Genomic DNA, 14,537 nt, shown 5'->3' with positions numbered 1-14,537 from the left:
AATATTTGAAAACACTATATCATCAAGTTTTAATATCTCTCCTCTCCTGTCGTGTTTCCTCCTGTCCGCTGCTGACGGGAAACTATTTTCACCAGAGGAAAAGGTTCAGTGAGAAGTGGAAACTTTTGGGACGCTCTAGGTGTCTTGGACGCAGCTGAAAGGAGCCATTTCCTGCCAAATAGTGAGCCCGTCTAATCGTGACTGCAGCAGCTACTTCCTGCATTGTTACATTACTTAATGAGGATTAAGTTGAAGCTGTCATGCTGTAACGGGCGGCCATTAGGCCTCCTCCACGCGGGGAGAGGAGAGACACTGCAGGCTGATCTTCTCCATGCTTGATATCAGAGCTGATCCCTTCACCTGGTCAGGACCTGCTCACTGACTCTGTCCTGCTGAAATGTACGTGTAGACCTATATACTCATATGGAGACCTTTATTAAATCAGCAACTTTTAGGTGCATTCCTACAACATATGAATTAATTTGAGATATAATAACACTAGTGTAAAGCAATTTTTAAAAATCCTCACATCATCATTGTTATGTAATAGTCATGAACAATGAATAAACAAAATAGATGTGGACTAAGGAAGAGGATCACCAGTCCAGTTCAGCCTCAGAAAATACTTCTAAGATTGTGACATGGCCTTTATTTCAAACTCTGCATACTGTAGGTTAATTATTGTAGGAATGTTTCATTGTAGGCTACTATATTTCCAGGCGTTTCCACACTTTTTCCACCTTTGTACGTTTATTAAAAGACAAATTGACCTTTCATTTACGAATGTTTGCAGGGCCATAGCCAGGATTTTATAAATACTGAGGTCATGAGTCAGAGTCCCCCAGTTCAACGCCACATCCCCTGATAAAATCTGACCAGACACCAAAAGGAGCTCTCTAAAACTGCTTTTAATTGTTTAGGTTTTTAGGTAGGCCTTTATCACTTGCTTAAATTTTGCCCTTTATATCTGTAAATATTGCTCGACATTTTTTAGAGCCATCTCGTCAAAGCCTAGAATCATGATCAAGTGGGGAAATAGTTATTTGTACAATCTGATATTTTGTAGAGATTAGTATGGTTCCCATCCAACTGTAGTGCAAATGTTAACTGAATTTTTAGACATCTGGCAAAGGAAATGCTTATTTATGTGCTTTGATGCGAATACTGTGAGCTGGTTTAGGAGATATGCTTAGGTGGCGCTAATTCTCCAGTCAGATGCCAAAGCAGAAGAAGAGGGCACAAGGAGATGATGTAATGAGAAAGAGCACCAGTCAAACCTCAAACAAAGGAAAACAATGGATGAATAATAATGGAGAGCACACTGGACAATAGAAATATAGAGTTTGTAATGACTAATATAACAGATATGTGCTCTTGGGAGAGTTCTGGTAACAGCTCTGTGTGCATAAAGCCATTCAGCAACAGTGAACAGAGACTGCAGTGGTTGATGCAATGATGGCATGACTGTACATCAGCATGTATTCGCTTAATCTGTTTCCATTCGTCACATTAACCTTTATCAAGACCAACTCTTCCACCTTCCCCAAGTGTAAAAACTTCTTTGCAATGGATTTCTTTTCAATGGTAATGGGCAAATTGAAAATGTACACAAAAAGAGGTGGATGGAAACACACCTATTCGTGGTCACCAGAGGATTAATCCCAGTGACTTTGGGGATTCCCTGTCCTGCAGCGCAACCACATAATTGAGATTTTTGTCCATGGGTGAAACGTTTTGACAGCCACTGGGTGGACTACTAGAAAAAGTTTAGTGCAGATATGCATGTTCCCCAGAGGATAGATCCCAATGAATTCATATGGGATGCCAACAGCAGACAGAACTCTTGACATATCCTATGAAATGTCTTTACAACACCGATTGGCACAAAGTTTGGCACAGAGACTTCTGTTCCCCAAAAAGAGGAATCCTGATGATTCTGGTAATCCCCTGACTTTTCCTTCGGCACCACAACTGATCTGTTTCAGAGCGAAATGTCTCGACACAATGTTGGATGGATTGCCACGCAATTTGGTGCAGATGTTTACTGTCTTTGTGACATGTTTCAGCTTGTGGCCTTCCTGAGAGTCATCATGCAACACTTTGAGGTTGTGCCAGAAACTCTCCACTCTCCACTGAAAATGACCAAAATCCCAAAAATATACAGAGAACATGACCTGAGTGTACTCCAGTCAAGCGGATTGTTTCCTCCTACAGTTATTTCCGGCTGAGGTAACATCTACTTGTCCCTGGGTCCACAGGAACAGTGACAATATTGACAGAAAGATTCATCGTTACCTATAAACTCCAGAGTGTTGTTTAATTTTTGCCTTGGGCGGGGTGATTATGAGAAGATGGCCCCTTGGTACAGATCTGATTGCATTTACACGAGACAATCTGTAGCCTCAGGAGATGGTGTGGCAGGATGAGAGCACGGAAACAATCAGACCTGATGACACAGCATCATCTAGAGAGAGCCTTTTTTTTGTCATTTAAAGAACAGCGGCAAAGAACGCTGACAAAGCACTAGAAACCCCCCCAACCCCCCACCTGTTAGAGAGCAGCAGCCCCCCACCCACTTCAGTCTACTTCTATTACTTAGATCACGGTATCAAACGCACATGTGTGTGCACATGTGTGTATGTCCATTTCTATGGGTGTTTGTGCATGACAGAGGATTAGTTCAGTTCACAGGGATGCTTTGAAGGGATGCCATGAAAGAGGAAGCCAGCTGGATTCTTTATGGAGGCGATTCTGCAACTTCTGACATAGCAACCCTGCCGCTTGTGCTCTGGACTTGAACGTATGGAGTTGACTGTAACTGCAAGCCTGGTTGGCTGGTTATTAATACAACCCTCCTTTTAATTGCTACGATAAAGTGAGACTGTGTTGGGGTTTGGATTTTTATGTGGGGTCAGGGAGTCATATATACTAGCATGGGTCCTAAAGAGACAGGAGCTAATTATGAGATGCTGAGGTTGGGATAAGGATCCAAATGTGATGCTGATGCAGGTCCCTGTTGAGAGTCTGTAAAGATGAAGCTGAGGTTGCTGGTGTAAGACCAAAGTTTGAATTTGGGGGGTAATATGATGCCAGAGTTTCCAGACTTTATATGTAGGGAGAAACATTCACCATTCTGCATATTTATATAATACAGTAGCCATGTGAATGGATGATGTGTGGTTAAACTTCCTGGCGTGGCCTGATTGACCTATTAGTATGCTCCAGGGCCAAAAACTCCCACCTCCCACCCTCAGTGTACACACTCAGTGCCACCTCAAAGTTTCCATCCAGTATAATGCACACAGTAGACTATACATGGCCTCAGGTATACAACTCATTTCAGTTGTTCATTTATTGATGGTCATTTGATTAAACACAATTAAACTAAAATCCTTGGGTCTTAAAGGAGCAGTATGTAGGATTTAGTGGCATCTAGTGGTGAGGATTGCAAATTGCGTATGTGCCAAGTGTGAACTTCTGGTTAGGATTCCCTTAGCGTTCATTGTTTTGGAGGTTTTTATCAGGAGATGAGTTATCCATAGAAGTCTTTTCCTCTACAAAATAAATAGAGCAGGTGATTAAAACGGGCAAAAACGTTGACTAACGCAGTTTCATGTTACAAATCAGTGTTTATATAAAGCTGTTCAGCTTGTCCCAGACAGAATGCTAACTCGGCACTTGCTAATGTGTGCTCACCTTTTTTCTCTGATAACTTAAGATCCAGACATCCAGGAGATTTTACCAGGAGCCAAATTATCCACAGATGTCTATTCCTCTAAAAAAGACAAATGGACCCCGTGATTTAAATTGGTAAAAACACTGAATAAAGCCATTTCACGTTTAAAAGAAAGTGTTTTTCTGATGCTTTTTGGCTTGCCACAGAGGGGCTGCTAACTACAGCAGCCGATGCTAAAATGCTACAACATGAAAATGCAAATGTCCCTATCTAGAGCCAGTATTTGGTTTGTCCATTGTGGGCTACTGTAGAAACATGGTGGCGGACCCTGTAATGAGGACCCATTTCCTATGTGGATATAAACTGCTGCATTCTTCGATAACGAAAACACGATTCATACTTTCAGGTGATTGATTATACCTTAAAGAAAACATACTTAAATTCAATTTCTTCCAATGTATCACCCTAAATCCTACACAGCTAGATTCAAACACAAGGCCCCTCTGCAAGATTCCACGTTATCTTAAAGTGTATATTGCACTTTGGTGATGCAAGTTCCCCTACAAATTTGCAGTTAATCAGATTACCAAAACACACCTGGGACTTTTTAGGGGCCCCTGGGTGACCGGGGCCCCCAAGGCAATTGGACTGCCACATGTGCTTGGGTGGCAAACCAGTCTTGGTTCCTGGGTGTGTTGCAAAGTCAGTGGTGTAGTGGTATTTGATGAGGTGGGTGTACTACTAGGTAGATGGGTAGGTTACAGAGGGGCAAGTGGGAATACTCTCCTATTTATTCCAATGGCTGATAGATGGGTATACTGTGAACAGCCAGAGAAAGAGGTGGGAATGCCCTGTGTGCTTGTGTATATATACACCTGTGTATGCTCCACTACACCACTGTGCTTTTTGCCTTCTGTTTACCAGTACGATGTACATTGATTTTGTTCTGTGTTGCATGTTTCGCAGTTGTCTTGTGTTCAGTATATCTGATATAACCAGAACCAGTGTGCTCATCATAGTGAGTCGTAGTGATTGTGAGTCCTGACCTGAGGTTGCTGGTGAAGGGCTTTACTCAGTGGTGTAGTGGAGGGTATTCGCAGGTATACAGAGTGTACCCACCTCCTTTTCAACCAAAAGCCATTAGAATATATAGGGAAGTACACACCTACCTAACAGTGCACCCACCACATCAGCTTCCACCACATCACTATCTTTATTGTATGTTCTGAAGTTATTGTGATGCTGGTGGGGGATTTGAGGGAAATGTGTGATGTGATTTTTTTTATAGGGTCTCATTGTTACATGGTGTGTGAGTGTGAGTGTGTAAGTGAGTGAGTGTGTGTTGGAGGGGATCTCTGTGCTTGCTGGGAGCCCGGGGCCCCTGGCATGCTCGTCCTGCTTTGGCCCTTGGTGGTCAGTGGCTTACATGATGTGATCTGGTCGCCCTGGTATGCCGAGGTGCGCATGCCCACTAAGAGGACGCAGCGGCTCCATGTGTGTTGAGGCGCATTATTTGGCAACAGACGCGGCAGTGGGGAGGGCCGAAAAAAAAGAGGATATCCCCTGGATTTAAAAAAAGCAACGATTTATCGAGGTTAACTGCAGATTAAACATTCATTGGTCGACCATCGGCGAAGAACGGGCGACAAAGCGACCGAGTAAGTTGACTGAGGTGAAGCCGAAGTTTTTTAGTAAGTGGATCGAGAGGAGCCTTTTATTCGGAGTCGTCGAGAGGAGCCAGGTTTTCCTCCACCTATCTGTGACGATAAAGAAGCTGATGGGCTGTTGAAAAGTAACACTTCTCCGCAGAGCCAAAGGTTGAGCACTGGGGAGGAGAGGGGGGGCTCAGCCAGGCAAAGATTATTTTATTTTACGGTTTCCAGCCGGTGCCAGCCGGTAACTATGATCCCTGGGCTTGATTTTGTGCGGTAGAAGTCGTTAAATGAGGTAAGGATTATAACGTTACATCGCCAGCGGCTCCTCGGTGGCACGCTCAGTCCTTGGGCCGGTCGATGAAATTTATGAGTTCCGACTCGGTTTTCTCTCCGGGAGGGGACACCCAGGTAAACAGTCCCGGTGTGCCTCGTACAGCCTCACTTTTTAGGGCAGTGGGTAAAAGTTTGAGCCCGCTTTTTGAGCCGACGGTTGTCCCGCATCGGGGTGCAGCCAGGTCACCGATTCGGGCTCGGTTCTGGTTGTGTGGGTCATGTTGGTGAGCCCGGCGCGAGGACTTTTACTAGCTTACTTTGACGTCAAGTCTCCAACGGCCGTTGACGTGTGAACGTTAACCGTTTATATCTTAGCTAAAGTGGCTTCGTGTTTTTGTTTGTGTGTCGATGTTAGCTAATGTTAGCTCGCTAACTAAATAACACGCTCCCCTCCTCTGAGGCGGTGTCAATAATAAAAAAGCCGGGTAGTTGCACATGTAGTGTGGGCTGGGTTTAGTTTTTAAAGGGCTGAGTTTGCTTTGGATGGTGTACTGGGTGGTGTAACGTTAATGGTGGACGCTGCTGCTCGCTTTAAGCCCCTTGGCACCAGTGTTGGTTCTGCTATCTGGTAGCTAATCTTCCTACTTCTCTCTGTGACAACCGTAGTCTTCCTCCTCTTAAAGCTGAACACACACACACACTCTGACACACACACACACCGCACACACTCCCTCTCTGTCTCACCCAGACAGCCACACACACACGCACACGCGCGCACACACACATTCCCAGCCAGCACAGCCATACCAGTTTACAGCGCTTCGGGACAAAGCTGTGGCTCCGGATTTTTGTCATCAAACCAGTTCATACTATTTATTGTCTGGTGATTTGTGTGGATGCATTTGAAAGCTTTTCATATTCAGTGCTTAAATACGACGGAAGCCGATGTGTTGACAAAGCCACACATCGCGTTATGAAGGCACAGGCTACTGCTGCTAACTTTATTTGTGCTAGTGAAAGACCTTAAAGCTCACCTGCATTTTTAATGATAATCTGGTTTTTATTGAGCTTTATTAAGGTCTTATTATATAATATCTGTACTGTCATTAGATACTTAAATCACCAGTTTTCTAAGCGACAATAATAACAATCTATTGTATAATTTTGAATTTAAGCATGAGCATAATCAGACTAATAAAAAAGGAGTTAGTAGATGAATAAATTCATGGCTTTAAAGGTTCAGTGTGTAGGATTTAGGGGAGCATGTATTGAAATATTGAATTGAAATACAATAAGTATGTTTTCTTTAGTTTATAATCACCTGAAAATAACAATTATTGTGTTTTTGTAACCTTAGAATGAGCTTTTTATAACTAAATTAAGAGCAGCTCCTCTTCCATGGAGTCCGCCATGTTTTTCCACAGTAGCCCAGAATGGACAAGGGCCAATTGTGTTTTTGCGTCAGCCTGGGTTGGAAACAAGCACAAGCAACCAGCCAAATGCTGGTAAAATATGCAAGTGACTGCTTGATCTTCTTCACTCTCCAGCCACTCCCCAGCCAAAAAAACCCAATGGTATTCTATTGAGTGGCTTTTAGATTTTGGAATCCACCAGCCACATTTGCAGGTGGACAGAAAAGTAATATCCAACACTGGTGCCATTGTAGTTTTCCTACATGCTTGGCAAATAGAAGATGTTTAAATTCTGCAACCTCACCGCTAGATGCCACTAAATCCTATACACTAGACCTTTAATCTGCTGTTTGTTTTTTGTTTTTTTGAATCGGATTGGTTTATAAAATTATAGCAAACTATGGTCTATTTCAAGTCCAAGGAAATGTCTTAAGTGTCTTGTGTGACAAAACAGTGCAGAATCCACAGAAACGTTACTTTAACTTTGGTGCTGATTAATTTTCTGTCAGTTGACTAACTATCGCAGCTCTATTTTTTGTCAAATATGTGTAATATCCTTATCAGTAATTAGTGTTTAATTAATTAATTAATTAATTAACCCTGTGCACAACAGATCCCCCAAGTACTGTGCATGCATGTGGACTGAGGCTGGTATGGTGTGAAGTGTTCTGCTTTCATTAGACTTTATTGCCTCTCTGTGGAGATCTGGAATAAACGGTCAGTTGTTTACGCGAACAAAGGCCACGTGAAGTGTTACTTGCATGTTAACAGTTTGTTGTGTGGTTGCATTGTTTATGACCTGTCACTGCAAACAAAATACAGGTTGCCTTTAGAGAGGGGGTTGACTAACACTGCTCAGAAGAGAGGAGAACACTTTGCTGTGACACTGGCTCTGCTGAGTTACCTGTTAGGACACACAGTGTTTAAGTTGTACATCTGCCGGTCGTCCAGGGTGACTGTGTTTATAGTGATGAAATTACAAGACCGAGTGAGTCAGAAAGTGTTCAAAAGTTTCAGCCTTGTAGTTTTCCAGAAATCACTCTTCCAGTGATCACACACAAGACCAATCCAGAGCAGTTGTGTAATCAGCCACTGTTCTGGAAAGGGTCGTCTGCTGGCCACATTTTAAGCTGCTGCACATGACTGCAGGGGTCACAGGGCAGTTGTTTAGTCAAGCCTCCATGATTTCATCAAATATATAGGCAGCAATTTGCTCTGTAATTGCCCTTTTCTGCCTCTTTTGAGTAGACAGAGGTGTTAGTTGCTGCATAAATCACTAACTTGTCAAGAGTTATATCATCGAACAAACCAGTGAGCAGCACCAAAGTTACATTTTTCTATTATACCAACTCGGATTAAACTCTTTTATTGTGTAGGTTTTATTTTCTAGTTGATGCTTGGAGACCATTCTCGCTATCACTTGTTATTCTGACAGATGAAACCAGATAATTGATAAGAATATTTTGCCGGTGCAGCACTTCTACAAGGTAGTGCGACTGCGTGGGTGCAAAGTGTCCTGAAAAAGCAGTGCGGTGTAGAAATATGTTTTCACAGTTTAAAGGTCTGTCAGTGGGTAAATAAAACGCTGAACACATACTATATGTGCAGCCAGATTCCGCTGATGGCTGAGAGTGAGTCTGCCAGCCTGAATGAAGGGTGATTGAGTGACTGATGGTTGACATGATCCATGAGTGACTAGATAAATATCCACCTCAGGGCAGGAAGAAAAGACACTCAGCAGAAAATAAGACAGGTGTGGATAAACTGTAGATTCGGATGAACGGCACCCTGATAGTGGTGGCAACATGATACCAGATTAAAGTACGAGTACTGTGCGCCGGTGAAAGCCACACTCGCAAAGAGTCAAATACCTGCACAGTGCAATATGATAATATAAGTAGAGATTATTGTGATTTAATTACACTACAATTGTTAGTTGGAGGATCAGGTTTGATTAGATAAAACTTTTAAAAAGTCTTCAAACATGCGGTCTGATTAATTAATGCTTAAAGACACGAGGGCTGCAAGATGACTGCAAAGATGATATAAATAAGGAACTATGATTATTTATTTATATGTAATAGCCAATTATTTGTTCATGCAACTTTGCACCTTGACATAAACTTTGTTTTGCTCTAGTTACTGCAGGGCCCTGGCACACTGATGGGCTGTAGTCGGTCAGTGTCAGGGTGTTGGTGAGCATCTGCTGCCTTAGTTTTAGTGGTGTGTCTTGGACAGTTGGCAATTGTCGGCTCTTGATGGCTGTTTTTTCGGCTGATTCAGCATGTTGAATTGACGTAGGACCCAGCAGTGAGTGAAATCACTGATTGGCAGTTCAGCTCAGTGCACAAGAAGAGAAACGGAAGTGAGGAAAGCAAACAAACAGCTAAAGTCAAGAGGGTTTGTGATCAAAACGAACTTGTTATATTTGTTAAGAGTGTTTTTTAGGTATTGAACTGTTTAGCTGAAATGGATTTTCATTGTTGGTGTTATTGTTCACCAGCATAAGGAAAATATCCTTTGTTCTTTCAACACTGGTATGTGTTGTTAATGTGCTAACTGGCATCTTGAATCCGTCCTGTTAGTCTTCCGGTTCCTGTCATGAATGATGAATGCACACTACCGCCACCTGCTGCTATGGAGAGTTATTTCCTCTCATGCATGCGCAGAATGTACGTGTAAGTTGCCTATTGGCTGTAGCCTTTGATGTGTGTTCAAGAGCAACTTTTTGGCCAAGACACAGTCTGTGTCGGTATGTCTGGGTCTTAACAGAGCAGCAGCAGCTTAAAAATATTTCTTGCATTGTTGCATTTAAAGTTCATATTGTGGCACATATCTCCACTACTGTGCAGTTTATACCTGTATATCACCCTCTCCTGCAATGGCAGATGCAATAGCATGCTTGGGAAATGCGGAGAAATAATGTGTTTTGCCAGGAATTTTCAAGTGTATTAAAAGAGTGACAGCCAAACGCAGCAGCTTAACAAACTTAAGGACACATCAGCATGACCACCACCAAAACCACACAGCGTACAATGGCGTCTTTACAGTGTCGTTAAATGCTGTTTGAGGATTTCCATCTTATTTGAATATTCATTAGGATAATGTTGTGTAGCGAGATAGTTCTGATGATCGTACCATGAAACTTTCATAACCATGCATACTGTCTGATAAAACTAGGATGATATTTAAATAGACAGTGTGGCCGCTTTATCCCAATGTGTGTGTTAGTGAACAGTTTACTTGTATGTAAACTTTGTGGATGTAGCATGAAGTTGAAGTGTGAAGTTGAGTTTTCCTTTCAGTTTTAGTTGCCTTCAGAGACTTTGTGCTGGTTGCACGTGATGTCAGTGTCTTGGGTGGGTGGGGGTTTGATCCACCCTGTGTGTGTGTGTGTGTGTGTGTGTGTGTGTGTGTGTGTGGGCTTGATGGAAGTGTGTGTAAACTGCCATGGAGATGAAATGTGAAACCTGTCTGCCATTCAGATCCCCTGTTACAGATCCTGGGTTGACGTGTCTTAACTTCTCCCCCCAGCATCATTTCACAGCAGTACACATCAGAATTAATAATGCCAGCACACACATACACATACACGTACGTGCACTCACACATTGTATAATGGCCGTCACTGTGGGAGCTCGACGTCTGCTCCGGCACCTGAAGGGTTAAAACCAGCTTCAGCTTCTCTCTCAGTCATACACACACACACACACACACACACACACACACACACACACACACACAGAGTCACACACACTAGCCAACCGGTTTAAACCGGTTCTCAGGAAAAGTGCTTTGTGTCCCACTGAATCCTGGGAAGGGTCATGTCATGTGTGTCTCAGTGATGTCAGAGTATTTTAAAAAAAAAAAAAACTTAGTCAGCTCTCTGTTATCAGATGATCGCTCTGCGTGCTGCATTGTGACTGTATGTATATTGTACATAGGTACATCATGGATACAGTGTGCTTTGTGCTCACCGCCATAACTATTCAGAGAACAGGAAGGGGAGAGGGTAGGAGTTTGTACAGTGTGAGAAGTACTAGGTTGTAAGGGTTAATTGTAGTCCTTTTTTTTCCTCCCCTAAAAAAGCATAGCTTCCTGTAGTGCGTCGCTGGGCAGACCGAGGGCCTCAGCAGACTTGGCAGGACGGGGTCTCGATTTTGTAACATACATGCATAAATATGATTCAGGACGTAACGCTGTGACGTCTTTGTGGTCGCCAAGTAAATAGCAAGCGACTGAGTTGGCCTCTGAATCTCACTTTCTGTTTGAGATCCTGAACTTTGAGCACAGGTCGTCTCCTGCAGCATGCCATATGGGCCGGCACGTGTTTGCCTTTTGCACATTTCATAATAGCCACAGTCATGTCAGTGAGCACGTGGAGATATCCTGGTTTGATCTTATTCTGGATGTGAAGTTTATACAGAACATTAAAGACCTGACCATCTCTGTGCAGGTGTGTCTCCATCCTTCAACGTCTGAACCACTTTGTGTCATGTCTTTACCGTCTGAGTTACCTCAGCAGCTTAGGATAAACACAGGCATACTTTCCCTTTATTTCAGCATGTTGACCATTGTTACATCATTTACCATCATGTTTTTCTTTTTTTTTTTTTTTTTTGACTTACTCCAAGGTAACAGGAAGCCTGGATAAAGTGTTCACATGCCGTTGTATCACAGTTTTTTTCAGTGTACCCCAGCTAGGGACAAGCATTCATCCACATTTCTGAAGGAACATGATGTTAACATTAGTCTTGCAGTAGTTTAAATCAGTCTTGGTCTTGAGACCACTTTTTGAAGGTCTCTGTCTCGTCTTGATATCGACCACATTTTTACCCTTGTCTTGGTCTCAGAGAAGGACTCAGGATTTTATTTCAAGACCACAACTGTGGAATTATCACTAAACTGACTGCTCAAAAAAGGAGTGTTGAATAAAGATGGTTAAGTTGACTTTAGCCCCTCAAAATTCCCACACATAAAACCCACCTCATCAGAAGACATTTTTCGTGGAACACTTAGACATACACACATGTACATTATACATCAACAAATAATGAAGAGGCGTCTTCATTTGTTTTCACTTTGTGGAGTGTCTGTGGTTTGCATGTTCCTCATTTTATTGTGAGTCATACAGTTTGGGATTTGCACTGGTCCTGTCTTGGACTTGATACAACCTGGTTATGGTCATGATTTGGTCTCAGTTTAGGTGGTCTCGACTACAACACTGGTTAACATGCGCAGTGCATAACGAGGATAATTGAGTTAGCACACATATTAACATACTCAATTCTGGATCGGTCAGTCACTTTCTTTTCTGTTCATGTTTAAGTGTAGGGTTATGTTAAGAACTACTTTGAACTCATGACTAGGTAAAAGTTGGGACATGAGACTGGAAATCATCTTAGATTTTGGATACTGTAATATTGTAAGTGTTGTCTTTCCCTGGTTTTAAACAGTCCACAGAAATGTGCCAGGCTTTGATGCCAATTTAACAAAGTGGCAGAATCACATATCTACAACTTCGGGTCTGTCACGTGATGCCATTTGCCCCGAACTTTTTCCCAAAGGCTTATATTGGGAATGAGGCTTCTATAAATCAGTGGATACATTTTTTGAGCGTTACAACACCCTGGACATAATACATTTCACATCGGAATATGATCCATTCAGTCTGATAACATCTGGAAAGTCTAGAAGCTGCACAATTAAATCATTTTATCCCCATTCAAGTTAGTGTGAGGGCTAAACCTAAAGGAAGCCCCTCAGCTGGCCACGTCTCTAGTGCACCTGCTCTGTAGGCTCATTGATGCAGAAAAGTTTACATGTGAAAGCCTAAATTTTTGGCTTCATGCGCTACTGATCAGATTTCATAGAAATTGGGCCCTGCCTCCAACACTGTATCCATTTCTCTTTATACATCCATGCTTTACATCCAGTAAAGTGATGTAATGTTTTGATCTTAACCGGACTGTTCCAGCTGTTTGATCATTTGAGTTAATGTACTTAGTCATTATATCTACAGTTATGTTGATTATTTATCAAAAATCTCATGTGTAAATATTTTGCAAAAGCACCAATAATAAGCGTTCAGGTATCTCAGTGTCTTGTTCACGAGTGAGGGTACAGTGGAGCGTGAGATGGATCGGTGGTTTGGTGTCGCTTCTGCAGTGATGCGGGGGCTGTGATGGATCATCATGGTGAAGAGAGCTATCCCATCTATGTCCCAACCCTCACATATGGTCATGAGCTCTGGGTAGTGACCAAGAGAATGAGATTGCAGATACAAGCGGTTGAAATGAGTTTCCTCCGTGGGGTGGCTGGGCTCAGCCTTAGAGATAGGGTGAGGAGCTCGGACATCCAGAGGGAGCTCAGAGTAGAGCCGCTGCTCCTTCATGTCAAAAGGGGTCAGTTGAGGTGGTTCAGGCATCTGATCAGGATGCCTCTCGGGCACCTCCCATTGAAGATGCTCCAGGCCAGAGTCCTGCACGGGTCCAGTTTTCAAGATCCCCCCCGACCCGACCCGGCGACGTACAAACCCACACCCGAACCGCAAACCCGCGCATCAGGCCAATTAGTACCGCAACCCGGTCTGACCTGTTGAAACACAACCCGCAGCCCGACCTGTAACCCGGACTTACGGTAATCATTTTGGGTCATATTGGCTGAATATTGAACAGCATATCGCCACAGTTAAGGTGCCAGTAAGTAAACAATGACCTGAATGAAGCAGCTCTCACAATAAAAACCTGACTTCAGCTCCATCATCAGCCCCCTGTGTTCTTCTCCCATACGAGTGTAAAAGCACTCGTTTGTTACGTTTAATGCTTTTAAACTTTTAATCTATGTAAAGGAACTTTACATGTGTAATAATAGACTTACTTTCTGTCCAGAGTGACGTTCAGCAGTTACGAGCCGTCATGTGTTTTTAGAATCCATCAATGAGAGAAGTAATCCATCAGGGAAACACTTCAGAAACATTATAAAGTGATAGTTGTACGTTTTATCCACTTATTTCTCAAATACCTAAATAATTATTTACTGTTTTGGAAGCGGCGCAGGTTAGACGGTGGCAACCATGTTGATTCTGTCGTCCATTCACAAATTGTGTTATTAGATGGTGAAATGCGTGTAAACAGCTGAACCAATGACTGTTGTGAAATAGCGGAGGCGATCCTCAGAGAGTAAATAATGACCAAGATAGTTATCTGTAGTTTACTGAACTAATGACTGATGTGTTTATCTAAAACCCGCGATCCGACCCGCATGTTGTTTTTTCCACCCAGATCCAAACCTGGGAAAAAATGCTTTTTTAAAAACCACCTGCAAATCAGCTGTTTTTTGCGGGTACCCGACCCAGTGCAGGACTCTGCTCCAGGCACGTCCCACTGGTAGGAGGCCCTGGCGTAGACCCAGAACACGCTGGAGGGATTACATAGCCTATTTCAACTCTAATTCCACAGATCTATTAATTGTAGGACTGATTCTCCTATAACACAGTACACATTTCTTTTGTTAATGTGC

At 42.8% G+C, this 14,537-nt stretch overlaps 1 protein-coding gene across 6 annotated transcripts in view; it reads left to right on the top strand.

Moving 5' to 3' along the window:
- The first annotated feature begins 217 nt into the window (after positions 1–217).
- The window catches only part of LOC125902410 (transcriptional repressor p66-alpha-like), a 30,181-nt gene continuing 15,861 nt past the window's right edge, over positions 218–14,537 (top strand). For 3 of the 6 annotated variants that reach the window (XM_049598726.1, XM_049598725.1, XM_049598722.1), the window contains exon 1: positions 5,162–5,334. The gene's annotated coding sequence lies outside the window, so the exon portion shown is untranslated. Of the gene's footprint in view, positions 400–5,160; positions 5,335–5,381; positions 5,624–14,537 lie in introns of those variants that run through there. The other 3 variants (XM_049598724.1, XM_049598727.1, XM_049598723.1) reach the window with 3 other exon arrangements.

The sequence above is a fragment of the Epinephelus fuscoguttatus genome, linkage group LG15 (genome assembly GCF_011397635.1).
Source record: "Epinephelus fuscoguttatus linkage group LG15, E.fuscoguttatus.final_Chr_v1".
In the NCBI taxonomy this organism is placed as follows: domain Eukaryota; kingdom Metazoa; phylum Chordata; class Actinopteri; order Perciformes; family Serranidae; genus Epinephelus; species Epinephelus fuscoguttatus.
The sequence above is the reverse complement of the archived record's forward strand: the minus strand, read 5'-3'. Positions and strand labels throughout refer to the sequence as shown.